Source organism: Diuraphis noxia, unplaced genomic scaffold (assembly GCF_037042655.1).
Source record: "Diuraphis noxia isolate RWA-SAM2 unplaced genomic scaffold, SU_Dnox_SAM2 contig0001, whole genome shotgun sequence".
Lineage (NCBI taxonomy): Eukaryota > Metazoa > Arthropoda > Insecta > Hemiptera > Aphididae > Diuraphis > Diuraphis noxia.
Genome location: NW_028301711.1, coordinates 48,997,389 through 49,017,237, shown reverse-complemented (window position 1 = coordinate 49,017,237; position 19,849 = coordinate 48,997,389). Strand labels below are relative to the sequence as shown.

General features: G+C 25.8%; 1 long non-coding RNA gene across 1 annotated transcript; it reads right to left on the bottom strand.

Annotated features, from left to right (window-relative positions):
• Positions 1 to 18,356: 18,356 nt before the first annotated feature.
• On the bottom strand, positions 18,357 to 19,462 carry LOC149060851 (uncharacterized). Its single transcript, XR_016189363.1, has 2 exons — positions 19,418 to 19,462; positions 18,357 to 18,539 (listed from the first exon to the last, which is right to left on the bottom strand). It is a non-coding gene; the product is annotated as an uncharacterized LOC149060851 (long non-coding RNA).
• Between the last annotated feature and the right edge of the window lie 387 nt (positions 19,463 to 19,849).

The following is a 19,849-nucleotide window of genomic DNA, read 5'->3' as shown; positions in this document are numbered from 1 at the left end:
TCACCGTATTGGGCAGGCACTTGGGAAATTCGACGCGAATTCCATTGTTTTTAATACGGTGTTAATTAATAGTGCAATATATCATTATTATTATCGTTATCGTCGTAACATTGTGCACGATGCGTTTTGATATATTTTGATGTCGCTGATTATTGGGCGTGATGTATTGCAGATAAATCACTATGAAATTGTCAAAATTGATCATATTATGATTGCCGTTTTTGTTCGATCATTAAAAAGTCTAATACAAATTTTGTAATCATACTGGTTGTTTTTATGGTCGATATCGCCAATGAGTGTTGTTGCAATAGGTAGTTAATATCGAAGTTATTGTAATTTTATTATTATATATATACCTACCTATCGTATGTCACACTGCTATAATGTAATCTCCATTATAATTAATCGTTAATCGGTTTCTGATGTGCGCACGGTTTCTTTTTCGTACTTTTTTTGAGACAATTTTATTTTATTTATTAAATCTTAATGCAACTATTTGTGAGCATGGTAATATTGAAACAAACGAACGTTAAAACTCTAAAAACTCTAAATACGTATAATAAAACCACGATTAAAGCTGAAATTAATCAACTAAACTTGAAATAATATGATTTCAAATAGAATAATTGTTTAATGTAGGTACCGATAATATGGAACAAATTTGTTGTGAAATAATGAAATATTAAGAACAGATCTTATTATTCAATTATTCGTACTATTTTGACATTGAATCCAACTGAATTCGTAATCATTTAACCTAACTTAAACGTTAAACAACTAAATAGTTGTTGAGATGCAAAAAAAACAATCTATTCCTGTCAGGATAATTTGTAATAAATGCTTAAAACATTTTGATCTATTCAAATATTAATTTTTAGACATTTTAAGTATACTTGTAAGTACCAACTTAACGTCTTAACACCATTTTTTTCAATTACACATTTGTATGCAATTTTAGAATATTATTCCGTATTAATGTTCCGATTCTTTGTTTTTAATTCTCATCCACCATTTTTACTGTAAATTATTGTGCTGATTATTTTTTTTTCATTCTTGCTATGTACAATTCTAAATTCAAATGAATAGTTTCTGAATTATGAAACTGTATTTACGAAGTATAAAATTCTATGATACTGAAAATATGAAAAATATTTGAAGGCTGTGATTATTTTAAAATAATATAGTAATACATTATTGAGGCAGTTATTATCATTAACTAAAGATTTTAGAAACTATCGCAGATTATAATCGATGAGTTGGTACTTTACTGCAGAATATCATACCTTTTTTTTGGTTTTAAAACCAGTATTAAAGATTATTACCCTTAGTACATTATATTATAGTTCAATAATTCTCAAACTACTCATTTTAGTTTTAATTTTGATAGATATTAACAAAAACCATTGTTTTGAGCACTAAAAAAAAGTTTCGTTTGTATCGCAACGCCGGACACTCCTTAAAGAGATAAATGGTATTTAATTCCGAAGAGTCTAAAAATATGAATTATACGAATTACACGAAGCTATAACTAAAAATACAAAAATTATAATTAAATAAATGCATGAATAAAAGGGGAGATGTGCTTAGTGAATCACTCAATCACCAAATTTTAATTATTTTATGGTATTAATGTTTCAGTTTTTCCATTAAAAAAGTTGTATTTATTATTTAATTTCCTTTTATCGTTTATCGTCTTTAAATATTAATGATTTATATGTATTAATAGGTAATATTAAATTTTAATATATTTCAATAATAATCATATTTATTGAGTATAACAAATTATAATTGATTAAACGTTTTAATCATGACATTTGAATTATAAAAATTACTAACAAAAATCAATTTAAAAAAAAACTGACATGTTAATGAATATTGAATAATTTTTATAAATTAAAAGTAATACTTAAAAAATTAAGGGACCTCAATCTGCAGTTTGCTATTTTATGAGAAATATTTTAATATATTTTAAAGCTTTTTGAAGAATGCCATATGTAAAGAAGTCAAAATCTTAAAATCCTGTAAAAAGATAAACATTTGTCTGAATATTTTGATAATTTCATTCTCTCATGAAAATAATAATTTTCAATTTAAGTACTTAATAAATAATGAAAAATTTCTTGTTTTAAATTTCTTGTAAGATCAATATTATTTAAATAATACCTAACTAAATGTTAGAAACTGATTGAGAAAAAAAATTTTACTATATGAAATATTTTACTATATCATTAAAAACCTTGGATGTTGAAATAAAAAACTTATGAATGTTACACTAGTTACCTACACTATAAAATAATTATCATTAAGGCCCGGAATTATTTGCACTAAAATTGTACGAAATATGCACTGATTTTCATTTAAATATGCACCTAAAATATGCATAAATATGTGATCAAAAATGCATTTTAATTAAATTTATTTAGTTTAAAAATATATAATATAATTTATTAAATAATTAATATGAAACCAAAAAATGTATTAAATACCTAGTTGATATAATTTCATTGTATTTTGATGTATTCAATTGTAAAAAATTAATGCACGTCGGTTTTTAGCAAAGTTTTTTCTTCGTACATTCACAGGTTTTACATAAGCTATAGCGTTAAGTATTAGTATAAGTATTAATATGCATAAAAATGAAAAATGTTCCAAATATGCAAAAATATACAACATTTCATTTTTCATACTAACACATATAAGTTAAGATTCAAAATTGTGTCTTACCTAACTACTTTTTAATTTAATAAGTAAAAATATAGAAATGCATACGATTCCGGGCCCTAATTTATGATACATTTTATAAAAACTTTAACTTTAAAATATACATATACATTTTGAAAATTTACTTTGGATGTTTTTTATTACTGTAATAAAAACTTATGAGGAACCTTGTATGTTAAATGTTCAAATTAACATAGGACTAATGTCCTATTGTATTTACTCATCATACACAAATCGAGAAAAAAACTCAGCAATTATCTATTATAAATAATAAAAAACGAGACAAAATATTTTGAAAATTAATATCATGTCTAGAAAATAGTATTAAATACGTCATGTACCTATAAATACCTTACTTAGATATAATCGTATAACGCATTTTTGACATAAAATTATTTACAAAGTAACCTAATACGGTAAATTATTAATAAAGGATGTAACCAAAACCACAGCGAAATACAACGGCTAATGATCTCTGATTATCCACTGGATGTCTGGATGTACCTACCCATAAGGCTATAGACTGTCGTAAAGGGAAGAAATCAATCAACGTCTTAATTAAAACTTGTCGATTAAGTGGAAACTAGCCCCGCACAAAATTCGATTCATGTGGTAATAATCAACGATCAACTTACTTCACTTAAGCAGGTAGCAAATTATGCACACTGTGCGTTTTACACTGTCACAGTAGCGCATTTGATTAGACGAAGGGAGGGATAGAGAACTACCCTCCTAAACAAGTATTTCTTACAAATCATGATATTATTATCATATAATAATAATAGTTTCAAGTGTTTCTGAAATTAATCGTTAGTTAATATTAATTTGGTTTTTCATAGTAAAATATATTCTACTATCACATTATAGTATTGAGTACGTTATTTATTTACTAATGAATTAAATGTATTTTAATTCGTGAGTATAGTGATGATTATAGTGATGATTATACTTGTCAAAGCGTCGATCCTCGTTCCCTGGTTAAGATAACTCACATTTGTTGTATCCGTCTTACAACATACAACATGGTAAATTTGTTTTGAGCTGTAATTAATTTTTTTTGGACACCACTAATAAATTTTAGAGTAATTTTTTGTTTTAGAATTTTTATTAAAGCAGTCGAAACATATTAAAATCAAGTAATTAAATAATACGAAATTATAACATTAGTACTGTTATAATTGTTTTTGGTACCAATAAATGTAGACATACAATTTATTTTTTGATTTGCATAACTTTCCGTTCGACAGAAAAAGAAACCAAAGAATAATAAACAATAATAGCTCGCATTAAAAAATAAATAATACTTTAAAACAACATGTTACAGCCTCACACAATACACACACATACACATCGCCCATGTTCAAACTTACAATAATTTAAATTGTAATTATAATTGTGGCAATAATGAATTTGTAAGTACCTAGTATCTTTACCTATGAAATACTAATTTTTCCAAAAATTATGAAAATAAGGAATAGTAACATAACCTATGTTAATTCCTACAAATAAGATCTAAGAATTTCTAAAAGAATAATATAAAAATGAGATGTGTAAGTTCCTACACAATAAAAGAAGTACACAGGTACACGGCCAAAAAAAACTGATGTTTGTTTAAATTTTATTTAACCTAACCGTATTTTAGTTCTAACATCAATCGTAAACGCTTATAATTTACAATATTTCATTTATAAAATTTATTTTTGTTTTTGTTTTTTTAGACGTTATCGTCAGTTTAATTATATTCATAGGCACATAAAATATTATAAAAAATAATGCCCTAACAGGCAATATAATATTATATGCCAAGGAATTTCCACATATAATTTTTCCACCGTATAAAAACTAACATATTATTATCTATTTTTTAGATTCTGAACGAAGTGATGAATGTATTGAATTTACAATGATGTGTTTTTTTTTTGTGTGTGTGTCTGTGTACAGCATAACTAGTCGAAATAATGCTTCGATTTCAAACTTTGGGGGTGGTTTCCGATGTAAAATTGAAAATCCTTGGTGCATTATACAGGTCAATAGTAAACATTTTCCAACAGTTTTCAAAAATATCGAGAAAAACAAAAAAAAAATGACCGAAAAACGGGAATTTTTACGCAAAACCAGATTTCGACCAAATCGATTTTTTTATATAGTTGTAATTCAAAAACTAATCACTGTAAATACTTGAAATTTTCACCAAATGTTTATATTAGTGAGATCTGTATACAGTTTAATTTTCAAAGAATTTTTAATTTCGATTTTTTTGAGAATTTTTTTTTTGAAGTGCCGGTAAAAAAATGTTGGACGACCAAAAAAACTTGAAAATTTAATACAAGGTTCCTTATGAGTTGTCCTTATTTTAGCAAAAAAAAATAAAAATCGTAAGTTACAATTTTTTTTTTATAAACGTTTATAGTTCAAATTTTTACGAAATCGGTCGAAAACGCAAAAATTTGCAAGTAATTTTGAAGTTTAAAAATCATAAAATTTTTTGTGTTTATAACTAAGGATTAAAAATACAACACTAAGTTTTCCTTCAAGTAGCTATAGAGAAAATTCGAAGGATCATTATACGAAAAATTTTAGGTGCGTTTGAATTTTAAATTTTTACGAAATAGCGTAACGATAACGATTTATCCTCAAACGATTTTAAACATTTAAAATTATTCAAAAAATATAAGTCGTAGATACTTGAAAATTTTTTACCAGTTATTTAAATTGGCATTTTCTTTACATGATTTAATTTTAAAAACATTTTGACTTTTTTTGAGATATTTATAGACGACTGAAATTTTCAATTTTTCTGAAATTTTGTGTCGATAAAATTTTTTTGGCCCTATCAAAATACTTGAAAATTTAACACAAAGTTTCTCATAAGTTATTCTTAAAGTGATTAAAAAATTATAAGAATACATAGGCACAATTTTTTTTTATTAGCATTTCAAGTTCAAATATTGACTTAATACGTAAAAATTACGGCAATGTTCAAATTATCTTAGATAGAAATTCATAAAAGTTTTTCTTTTTAAATCTAAGATTTGAAAATTTAATACAAGGATCCTAAAATGTTTTTACAATAGCAGTTGAAAAATAAAAGAATTAATGCATAGTCACATTTTTTTTTTTTTTACAAGCATTTAAATTTAAATTTTGACAACATACGTAAAAATCACGAAAATTCGCAAATTATTTTAAGCTAGAAATTCATAAAAAATTTACTTTTTAAATCTAAGATTTGAAAATTTTTAATAATCTATAATATATTCTAGACAGATAAAATTCGATTTTCGACCAAATCGATTTTTTTATATGGTTGTAATTCAAAAACTAATCACTGTAAATACTTGAAATTTTCACCAAATGTTTATGTTAATGTTATGTTATCTATATACAGTTTAATTTTCAAAAAATTTTTAATTTTTTTGAGTTATTTATAGACCACTGAAATTTTCGATTTTTTTGAGAATTTTTCTTTGAAGTGTAGGTAAAAAAATGTTGGCGACCAAAAAAACTTGAAAATTTAATACACGGTTCCTTATGAGTTGCTCTTATTGTAGCTAAAAAAAATTAAAACTCGTAAGTCACAATTTTTTTTAATAAGCGTTTATAGTTCAAAATTTTTTATTAGCATTTGAAATTCAAATATTGACAAAAATTCGTCAAAACCATGAATATTTTTTTTTTGTGTTTGTCATTACGTTTTGGGGCAGTAAAAATGCTTTGACTTTTAACTTCAGTACCTTGTTAAATCAGAAAGTGAATCTAGTTGATACTTTTGGGGATCAAAAGTAAAAAATTCTTAATATTTTTCTAAATAATCGGGATAAACAAACTATAAAAATTAACGGAAAAACAGGAAATTTTACGTACAATCAGTTTTCGACAAAATCGATTTTGATTTTTGATGTAACTTTAAAACGAATGACCCAGATACATGAAATTTTCACTGAATGTTTATATAGGTACCTATATTCTATCCACCATGAAATTTTTAAAAATGTTGACTTAAGTTTAACTATTCATAGGTATATGCAATTTTCAATCATTATTAGTTTTTTTTTTTAAATTAAAATCAATAAAAATTTATTTTTTAGGTAGAAAATATTGAAAATTTAATACAAGACTCTAAACATATTATTACAATAGCAGTTGAAAAATAAAAGAAATTCATAGTTTCAATTTTTTTTTATAAGCATTCAAAGTTTGAATTTCGACAAAATACGTAAAAATCACAAAAATTCACAAATTATTTTAAGCTAAAAATTAATAAAAAATTTTCTTTTTTAAACTAAGATTTAAAAATTTAATATAAGATTCCTTAGAAGTTCTTTAATCTTTATCACAAAAAAAATGTCCACCGGAAATGCAAATTAAATTTTTATAAGCATTTCAATTTCAAATATTGACAAAAATTCGTCAAAACCATGAATATTTACGAATTTGTTTGTAGTTCAAAATTCATAATATTGTTTGTATTTTTATCTATAAGGTTATAAAATTCAACAATAAGTTTTCCATAAGTTTTGCTTCAAATAGCTATAGAGAAAATTTGAAGCGTCATTATAGGAAAAATGTTTTGAGCGTTTGAGTTTTAAATTTTTATGAAATCGCGTTATGATAACGATTTATCCTCAAACCAAGTATTCGTATATCTATGATAATATAAGGTATTATGAATTATGATAACTACATGATAACTACATTAATTGATTAACCATGCCTTATGCAAAATGCGTCTTAATTGAAAAATAATATATTTGTTTCAAAATAGAATATGACAATATTTAAATATAATATATCCTAGACTGACAAATCATTTCCGTTCAGAATCGTTTTTCGTATACAATGATACCTATCATTGCATTCAAATTTAATCCCATCCATTACAGTAACCTACTGTACAGCAGAGCGACATCCACGACTTACCAGCTTTTTTACTATTACCTATTATAGGTATCGTGTAAGAACTTTCATTCACCCTTACAAACAGTCGTATTTTTGACCAACAACCTATTGGGCCAAACTTATTAGGCTGAGCTTTTAATCAGACAGACACAGGAAAAATACTCACATTAACTCTCCCCCCTCCCCCCCAATACACACCTAACCTAACCGCACAACAAATTTTTGGGAGATTTTTGGTACAGAGAATCTATTATTAATGAAAAATATGGTCTATAATGTTTGTATTCGTTTTGTTATAACTAAAAATTGGTTTAGCTAAATGAAAATTTGTTATGAAGTACGTCTTTTAAGTTTTAAGACGAATACCTACAACTGACAACACATACCACTGTGACATCATCTTAACGTCTCTATAGTTCTATCACAGTGTATCTATTGAAAATGTGATCTCAACTGACGTAATTATTACTGAAAAAAAATTATTTTTGTAGGACCAAAATATAGTAGTGGCAGCTGTGAAATTTAGTTATCTCAGTAACAACATTACGTTCAAATAAGTATACAAATTAATTTTTTTTGATTAGGAAAAGTATATTAAAACCCTTTCGGTCATAGTGTCCTGTATATAAGGCACATGTTTAACCAGCTAAAAACATATTGATTTTTTTCGTATGTTAACAGTCAATTATTAATTTTTTTTTTTTGTTACTAAATACATTTGATTGCATGTACAAAATAATTAGTAAATATTTAGTATTTAATATTAGTAATAAAATTGAATATTTAGTATAATACTGCACTATTTTTATCTATAACAGGGCATGTTTGTATTGATTAAAGTAATTTTTGTTATACTTACAAATTTACTCTTTATTCAAAACTAATAATTTTTTTATAAATACATAAATTTGTACTTGTCAGTATACCAGTAGCGAGGCTTGAGGTTTTTGATCGGGGAGACACTGAAAAAAAATGGCACTAATATGCCTAGACTCCCCCCCTTTTTTTTCGTGCTTGAGCCCGGCAATTATGGACATTATCTATAACTTATAAGGTAAAAAATAAATGTTCAAAAACTAAAAACAAAATTGAATTATATTTAAAAACTTAAAATATATACTAAAGATAATATTAATTAATATTTAATATAACATAATATATTGTACATAAACATAATATATGCAATAAAATAAAACACTACAAGTTTACGATGGCGCGGCGTGAGTGTGACAATCGCAACGGCAACGTATTAAATAATAAATATTAAGGATTGAGGTAATTACGAACGGCGAGACATGTCTCATAGCGTACATAGTAAACCCCACTCTGATTGACAATCCCCTGTACCCGCGTGCCCATATTTGTGAGACGTTGCGTCGCAACGTCTCTTAGATATAATACCATATTTGGAATGACCCGTATCGCCAGCTCGTACGCACGGCCGTATCGCGCGCTTCTAATCTATTTTAAGAAATCCATAACTGTACAACACTACAACGAAAAACCGATTTTAACAATACTGAAACATATACATAATATATTTTATAATATAAAATAAAATTCACATTTTCTAATATTAAATAAAACAAAATAATTATTTGTTTGTCCCGTGTTCTAATTTCTAAGTGGGGAGACGTTGTCTCTTTGTCTCCTATGACGCTTCGCCACTGCAGTATACAATTTTTAGTTACTGTTACAGTATTTGCTTAGTTGAAATGACTCCCTAAACTGAATACATGTACAGAATATTTTGTTTGTCATAATTACGAAACTTTTAGTAAATATACGTATACCAATAATCAAAATTCAAATAAAAAATATATTAATTTAATTTAAATATTCATTACCTACAGCTTAAATATTAAATAGGTAACATAATATTTATTTTATAAGAGTATACATAAATTAAATTATTTTTTTATTTTTTACAAGTATGTGTATCTATAATGTTTAATTATCATCTGCCTATATAGTTGTTATTTTTTTGGATTAAAGGATTGTTAGGCGGGAAATAATAATGTATAATAATAAACGAAAATCTTTTGAAGATTATGATAACATTGATTAGGATCCTAAATTTCAAAAATGTGATAATTGTCTATTTTAGCAGTCATTCAATGAAAACAAATATAGTATAATTACAAGTCTATAATATACCTAGCATATTATAGAATTTGGGTAACTCAGATATGGTATAAATAATAAATATATATACAAATAAATATAAACTAGGTATGGACTTAACCGTATTTTAATAAAAATAATACACTATAATATTATTGCAAATACTATATCATATATATATTATGACCTATAGAGAGGGTTTAAGCTCCTAACAGCTCCAACACCTAGATCATATATATATATATATATATATATATATATATATACACAGACACTTTATGTACTTATGGGGGACTTTAAAATCAGATAAATCTTCGAGAGTACCTACAGTATATATAATATTAGACCTCGGAATGGAGTTAGAGGCAAGCCATGTATAGAAACGTATTGGTCAACGTTTCCAAATATAAATACGAATTACATGAATTTATGTCCACAAGACAAAACGCCGTAAAAGTACCATTATTTAGATTTACTATCCTTTGTATTATATATAATGCATCATGGACTCTAACATCGTAATCTTTCACAATAATTTTTGTATATATATATATATATTATAAACTCGCGGGACAGAATGGATGTTGTGGTACGAGTTAAGTGAGCCAAACTTCTATGTAGTTTGGTGGAAATTATTACAAAAAGTAACAACTTAAATATTATTACTATTATTATTATTATGCGAACCGTAGTGCAGAAACGCTGAAGGACGGTAGAAGGGAACAAATAAGGTGAAAGTTCTAGTATACATCATGTGACGTATATTTTTAGAAGTAACATTTTTATAAACGTAAGACCAAAAATATTGTACACAAGTCGTACGTAAAGTCTGAACATTTTACTACCTATCGAAAATAAAATAAATATTTTCAAGAGGATGTAAAAACGTTTCACATCTATATTATAATTTATAATTATTGCTTTGTCGTATATTATTTACTATGAGTGTCGAAGGTGTCTGCTGTCGAGATATGTTAATAATGTAAATATCAGAATAAGATAACATATGGTTGCTCAAAAAATGGTTTGATCGAAATTTATCTTTCAGCACTACTTGTATAAATAATCAAATTTAATTTAAAAAAAAAATTATTAAAAATCTATTATATCTCATTCCTATAAATAGTGTAATTTTTTAGTAAATTTATTTTTGTTAAAAGTAAAACATCGTGTGGAGAATCTTTTATTAAAATTTGTAATGTTAGCTATGAAAGGAAAATTGTAAGAATTTCTGACTGGAAAATAATTTGCGAATTTTCGGGATTTTGATGAATTTTTTTTAATTTAAATTTTAAATACATATTTAAAATAATATACCTTTAATATTTATAAATTTCCAATAACAAAATTTATGAGGAACCTCGTAATAAATTTTCAAGCTTTTTATTAAGTTAATAAGTTTTTTCGAGAATCATTTATTTTTAAAACATGTTTACGAAATTATAAAAATGTTCCCATATTCTATTTTATATCTCATAAAAGTCAAAATATTTCGAAAAAAACACCATATACATTTTAAATGCTGAAAAAAATATTTGGTTTAAATGTCAAATGTCTACGTTTATTAGTTTTAAAGTTTCAACAAAAAAATAAAATTGATTTTTTTTTTTAAATTGGTTTTGCTTAAAATGACCCTTTTCACTTGTTTTGTTTTTATCGATACTTTCTAAGACTTTTGGGAATTTCAAACACTCAAAAGTACCAGATTCACATACACTTTTCTACCAGAGAAGATGATACTGATGATGTAGATTGAAGAATTTTTGTCCAATACAAATGTTGAGATTTAGGGAGACGACAGTTTAACAATTTGTACTTATAAGTATTGAGGTAAAAAATAGTGTTATAAATACTGATTCAAATTCATGTCACTCATTTAAAATAAATCATTTTCCAATTGAGTTTAATGTTGCTTAAAAAATATGTTAAACAGCTAGATCTATCTTGTAATTAATTTCAGACCCATAGTTATCGCCAGAGACCGGAATTATATTCTTTAAAAATAGCCAAAATAAGATACTAATATTCTTTTAAAAAGTTGAAAATATGCAAAAGAATACAATTCCGGGCTCAAGTTATCGCTATATAATATATACTTCACGTAAAAACTGTTATCTCTAGTGCACGTTTTTAAATGAAAATTATTGTCTTCAATACTATTTTGTAAATTTAATTCAATTTAATTTATTTTTATTTTGCTTTCGTATTCATAGGTACGTACAATTAGTTGTTAAAAAATTCACTGTTATGCCAGCACTAGCTTTAGCGTATAGAGAGCGCTGCAGTATTGAGGACAGTATTAATTTGTAAAATGTGGCATATTGTGCTGATTATTTAATTAGGTAGCTATTAAACTAATCACTAGTAACTGTACATTTAAATTATTATTTAAGTAATATATAATGTAACATATCCTGTCATATACCTATTATTGTGAATCAAACCCCAAACACCAAGTGTTCCAGTGATTAACATAATAAAATATTGTACCTACTTCGTAATAGTTTTGGACGATGGCAAGCTACGTGAGATAATTTTTCGGATAGTGGTTACGTATATATTGGCGTAACTTGGGGTGGTTCCAATCACTTCCGAAGGGGTCAAAATATAATAAGATGTTTTACCATCAACTGCGTCTAAAAGCATAGTAGGAGAGGACGTTCAATTACTTTTAAAATGATTTAGCTACCAATAAATTAATAATAAATATGTTTATGTAAATAATAGCAGTCTTTGTAAAATCGTGAAATCATGAAAATATGATATAAAGTTAACACTATTCATATTACAGTGTATACTTACTTTAAAATATGAACCTACCAATACAAAATTAATATTCCGATGACAAACTATAGTCATTATAGCAATTACACAAAACGCATACAGAAAAACAATATTCAAGCATAAACAGTATTTAAAATAAAAATAAATGTGTTGTGATAAGATTTGTATAAGTACAATAAACTAATATTGATATCTAGCTTGAAACAGAGGAGAACATTATGTTTGATAATTACTATACACTGTCAGGAAACTGATTTAATTTATGCTGAAAACATTGCATTTAATATATAAATTAATATTTTATTATTAAAATAAGTAGCTAGAATTAATTTTATCATATTATATTATTATTATTATGAACTTTTGAGTCAATATCACCTTACCGTAGAACAGTGTGATTAGATTTAGGTATATAGATACAATTTGGAAGAGAGGCTTGGGTGTGCGCAGCACCAAAACATTGTTTCGTAATGATATTTTACATTTTAATGATTTATTATGCGGGTATCCATAACCATATGTAAGATAATATGAAAAAAAATATATTAGCATAATTTTGGCGATGGAAGCATGAAGGGAATAATTTAATTTAATTTTAAATTCAAAAATATTAAACATATTTTGATTAAATGTGTATAGTTACACTTGTCAACTTTAATTTCGCTATATGAAGTTATAAAAATTTACCTACCTATATTACGTTTAATATAAATAAAAATAAAAATATTTATTAGAGTTATAATACTGTGTAAAATCCCTGTATCCCATTTTGCTATCAATAAAAAAGACTTTAGCCCTAAAAAACTAAAAAAGGCGGGTAAGTCGTGGGTGTCGCTCTGCTGTACAGTAGCTAGGTTACAAGTGGGTTACTGTAATAGATGGAATTAAATTTGAATCCAATGATATTATATCATTGTAGACGAAAAACGATTCTGGGCGAAGACGGTTTATCTGTCTAGAATATATTATAGATTATTAAAATTTTCAAATCTTAGATTTAAGAGGACGCCACACCCGCATGTGTTGTCTCCGTCGTACAAGTGCGTAGCATAGCAAATTTTATCCCAGTTAATTTAAAATTTAGAGTGAATTGACCTATTATAAAAATTAAAGGCAAGATTATTACCGAGGGCATCTCATAGGCTTTTTATTATATTTTAATTGTAAACCGAGTTATGAGTATTTTTAGATATAAAAATAATTTACAATTTTAAAATAATCATAACTCAGTTTAAAATTAAAATATAATAAAAAGCTTATGAGATGCCCTCGGTAATAATCATGCCTTTAATTTTTATAATAAGTCAATTCACTCTAAATTTTAAATTAACGAAGATAATCGTGATCTGCTGAGCGTAAAATTTGCTATGCTACGCACTTGTACGACGGAGACAACACATGCGGGTGTGGCGTCCTCTTAAAAAGAAATTTTTCTATGAATTTCGCTAGTTTAAAATAATTTGCGAATTTTCGTGATTTTCGTGATTTTTACACATGTTGTCAAAATTCAAACTTTGAATGCTTGTAAAAAAAAATTGTGACTATATATTTATTTTATTTTTCAACTGCAATTGTAAAAATATGTTAGGAGCCTTGTATTAAATTTTCAAATATTAGATATAAAAGGAAAATTTTTTATGAATTTCTAGCATAAAATAATTTACGAATTTTCGTGATTTGTACATAATATGTTGTCAAAATTCAAAATTTGAATGCTAATAAAACAAAATTGTGACTACGTATTTATTTTTTTTTTCAACTGCAATTGTAAAAATATGTTAGGAGCCTTGTATTAAATTTTCAAATCTTAGAATTAAAAAGAAAAACTTTTATGAATTTCTATCTAAGATAATTTGAACATTGCCGTAATTTTTACGTATTTAGTCAAAATTTGAACTTTAAATGCGTATAAAAAAAAATCTTGCATATGTATTTTTAATATTTTTTAACTGCTATTGTTACAATGTGTTAGAAGCCTTGTATTAAATTTTCAAGCTTTTCTACCGAACACATAAATTATTATCGATATTTATAGAAAAAAATTAAAAAATTTAAATGTCAGTAAACAGCTCAAAGCAAATCTAAATATTTTGAAAATGTTATCAAATATAGAAAATGCCTATATAAACATTCAATGAAAATTTCAAGTATCTGCAGTCATTTGTTTTAGAGTTACACCAAAATAAAGAAATCGCTAAAAGTGAAAATCCAATGTTGTAAAATTTCAAATGCTCATAAAAATGTAATTTGAATTTCCGGTGGACTTTTTATTGGTGATAAAGATTGAAAAACTTAAGAAATCTTTTATTCAATTTTCAAATCTTAGATTTAAAAAGAAAATTTTTTATGAATTAAAATATTTTGTGATTTTTTGTGATTTTTACGTATTTTGTCAAAATTCAAACTTTGAATGCTTATAAAAAAATATTGTGACTATGAATTTCTTTTATTTTTCAACTGCTATTGTAACAATATGTTAAGAGCCTTGTATTAAATTTTCAAGCTTTTCTGCCCAACAAATACATTTTTATCGATATTAATTTTAAAAAAACTAATAATGATCGAAAATTTCAAACGCCTATGAATAGTTCAACTTAAGTCGACAATTTTTGAAAATTGCATGGTGGATAGAATATACTCATATAAACATTCGGTGAAAATTTCATGTATATATGGTCATTTTTTTTTTAAAGTTACATCAAAAACCAAAATCGATTTTATCGAAAAATGAGTGTGCGTAAAATTTCCCGCTTTCCCTTAATTTTTAGTTTGTTTTTACTTTTGACCCCCAAAAGTACCAACTAGATTCACTTTCTGATCGAACGAGGTACTGAACTCAAAAATCTAAGCATTTTTACTGCCCCAAAACGTGATGAGAGACACAAAAAATAAATAAAAAATCGCTCCGCTCAGAATCTAAAAAAATGGAAATTTTTTAACATCCCAGCTTTTTATTGAAATGATGCCCCTAATTTAGGTTCATAGTATAATAATAGGCAATAGCTTAAAATTAATCCAAATGTAAAATTTATTATAAACGTAAAATTAAGTAGGTCTCTAGTATAATGTTTTTAAATATTATAACGAAATAACACACATAATTCTTATTGGTTTAAAATATATCTACTTTCGTCAAAATGTTAAAGAAATAAAACTATCATAGATTTTTAGATATTTTGGTTGTAATATGAAACACTAACTACTTATAAGAAACCTAATTTTAAATGTCACATTGTACAATAATTGTTTTACATCGTTTGAAATTCTTAAGATCATTTTGTAATAAAATAAAATTTAATTTAATTATTAAAGTATGTTCAAACCATCTTCTAATTTCTAACTTAAGTTATTATTTTTACTAACTAACTTCCAACTAAGTCAAAGACATAGACATTATACCTACATATTAGAAACTAACTTGTATAATAATTCGATTAGTTTTATATTACATAAGTAATTTCAAAATAACATATATTTATACTTATAATCAGTGGTGCCGATCCCTATGTCCAGGTAATCAGTTGTAATACCTATTAAGGGTGGGTGGGTGTTATTACGAAACACACTGGCTAAAATTATTTTAATTTATGAAAATTATAAATTATTTTATTTATCATCATAGCTAACATTATGAATTAGGATAAACCATTAACCTAAACGCTAACAATTGAGTAATTTCCGGGGGAGGGAGCTTCGGCCCACTATGCTACCGGTTTATATACTCTACTACCCCCCTTAACACGGCCCTGCTGACAATCTTTAATTGTACTTATAACTCTTAGTTGTTAAAATTATAGATAGGTAGATGAGTGGAAAAAAATTGAGGGGCAGTCGCTCAACCTAATGTAGGTGGGTGGGTCTTGCTTTGCAATACCTCTAAAAACTGACTTCGGCGCCACTGCTTATAATTTAATAAAGTAATTTAACTTAAACTAAGTAATTTAAAAAAAAAAAACTTCATTTCTCAATTTTAATGTATATCTAACGACTAACTAACATATACAAATAATTCACTTTTGTAAGTCGAAGGCGCACGTTCTTTTCTTTTTATACACTATAAATAATGTCATGACTTAATTATTTTTAGAGCTTCAAATTGTGATGAACGAAATCGTTGTATCACAAAATGACCTAAAGACAAAACGATTGATTGTTTCCTGGAAATTAGACATTTCTGTTATGTAATTTAAGTAATCTTAGATGCGTATACTTTTGTGACTTAAATATGCTGCAAGGCTGTCGAGGATTTATTATGTTGTTTATAATAATAATATTCCTAATGGAAAAAACACTAAGCACTATGACGTTCTGTATACTCGTCGCTTTCTGCGCATGCCTAGTGAAATATAACCGAGTCTGACCTTGTAACGCATATATTATGTAGGCAACACTATTGCCGTCGGTGTTGACCTTCGATCGACGTAAAATAATGTTTAATACCTATATAATATTTGATAGGTGGATCATAATTTATTTTCTTATTTCTAAATATATATATATATATATATATATATATATATATATATCTACTGAACAACTGACTGAAAATAGACAATTTCAAATGCTCTGCATACTGAAATGTGTTCTAATTGGCTGGCTAACATTTAGCCATCCCTTCGTGCAGGTTACTGTGATGATGAAATTTATAATGCCATTGAAGCATTTGAAGTAGGTCTTTTTTTCAAATTAACTTCTGATAAAACTTTTCACTTTGTGGGAAAAATATGCTCGGGTGGAAAATTATCCAAAGACAGGCAACATGACAGGAACTGATAAAAGAAAACTCTTGTTATTGAAAAGTCGAAAAGCCCTCGGTGTTTTAAAGGAGCGTTTCGTCACTATCATCACAAGCTTGGATGATTTCAGAAATTTTTGAAAAAAAACTCTTAATTATTGGGATGATGAGTTATTCCGAAATAAAAAAATTCTACTGTTGGTAGACAACTGACCAGCACAACCGTCATAGCATTTGAAATTTATTAAACTCGTATTTTTGCCCACCAACGTAATTGTATTTAATCGATGGACCGGGCGTTATACAGAACTTTAAAGCTCATTACTAAAATCAGTTGGTACTCAAAATGATTGAGGATATTGAGAAACAAGTAAGTAGAATTAAAAACCTGATTTTTAATATTTTTTCTAGTTTTTAAGAAATAAAATATGATTATATAACTAGGCACACGGCAAGTATTCGACCGGCCGAACGAGAACGCGCGTGGCGTGGCGAGTCACATGTTTGATAACACAACACAGGTAGTGTTAAATAATTTGAAATTTTTCTCAAAACTAAAAAAAAAAATTTAATCAAGAAATTAATGAAAGTAAAATTTTGTAACGTCAATAATTTTAGAAAAATAAACTCTACAAAATGGCTAACTTTAATTTTTTTGGTAATAATTAAATAAAAAATATATATATTTTTTAACATTTTTACCAAAACATTCAAATAAATTAAAATATGAAATAATTGTAGTTCTTATCTCTGTCTAAAGTGGATTATTGCTTTAAAAGGCTTAAAATTCAAATGTACAATTACTCTTGTTACTCTTGTTTTTGTATGAACAATTAGAAATTAAATAATAGTTAATAACTAATGATGATAATTTTTTTTATTGGTAATTCAAGATATAATAAAGCATAATAATGTTTAATATCAATAATATAATATATTCTAGAGTTATTCGTTTTTAAATAACTGCAAAATATAAGAATACAGAAAAATACATGAGAATTTGAGTGAATGTCCAATGTTGTGATTCAAATGCTCATAAATATTTAATTTGATTTTCTGGTAGACATTTTTTATTTGATAAAAGTAGACAAACTCATGAAGAATCTTGTATTGAATTTTCAAATCTTAGATTTAAAAATATACACTTTCGTGATTTTTACGAATTTTGTCTAAATTGAACTTTTATAATGCTTTAAAAAAAGAAATTGACACAAAAAAATAAATATAAAAACACACATAATTGTAAAATCAATACATTGATCGCTCCACTCAGAATCTAAAACAAATAAAATATTAAGTATGCATTTTTAATTAATAATTATAGTTAACATAAAAGTACAATTTATAAAAATAAGTTAGATATTTTAAATTATTATTATTGTAATATAATATAATATAACACTATCTACTTAATAAAACGTATAATTATCAATATACATTTTCATAATTTTAGAATAGGTAGTATTTCTAAAGGCACTAATTATTGCCGTTGATCTCTATTATGCAAAAACCCTAGAAAATTGTAGTCTGTTTGCGGGAAAAAATGGATACATTAAAACGGGTTACGCTTTTGAAAATAACTTAAGATTTTTTCGACAGTAACAATTCCTCAAATTACCTATGGCTGAAGTGCGACTAAAGCGTTATACACGATATAACTTAATTCAACGTTCATTGACATTATTTGCAACGTTATTTGTAACATTTACACAGTATTTTAAAAGATACATTTTTAAAGAATTCAAATACAGGTACATGCAGATACTTATTTCGAAAAGTATTTAAAATAGGTACCCTACTTGAATACTCAATTAAAAAATGTACTTAAGTACGAATATAAATACTATTAAAAAGTAGATACTTTAAAATATCAACTATAATTTTTTAATCTTTTTCGCAATCATTTTAGAGTTTTATTTTCATTTTATCGAGTATTTACACCATATAATATTTTGTTACTATTAAATATAAAAATCTGATTTTTTCATTGTCTTACGTATCAGAATTTTCAGATTGTGTATAACAGTAAAAAATAAAAAAAATCTTGATTATATTTTATAATAATTAATTATTACGCGATTATAATTAAAATTAAAACTAAAATAAAAATATATAAACTTAGGCGAATAAGTATTTCTTAAAAAGTTTTAATACTTTTACTCAAGTACTTCACAAGACTGCATAGGTATACAACTGTCAACTACCGGACTGCATCAGGAACTGTATATACACAGACACACAGTAAATTAGTAAATATAGTAGGTACCTAATATGATGACGTTTTTTGAGTGATAAGTGTGTTACCATTCAACCATTGACGTCATATATGTATAATACTCACATACCTTCCTTCCGTACAACAATCGAAAGTTATGTCATAATAAGTAATATTAAAACGTGGAAGGTTATACTGAAATACACAGAACAAGCAAACGCGCTTACAATTTATATAGCTTATACATATTATTAATTGTAAATAACAAAAATTATTGCGTTCAAATCAAGTTCACGTTGTACTATAGACATGCATTTTACACAAAAGGCAAACGATTATAATGTGAATATAATATTTTTTTAAATCAAGTT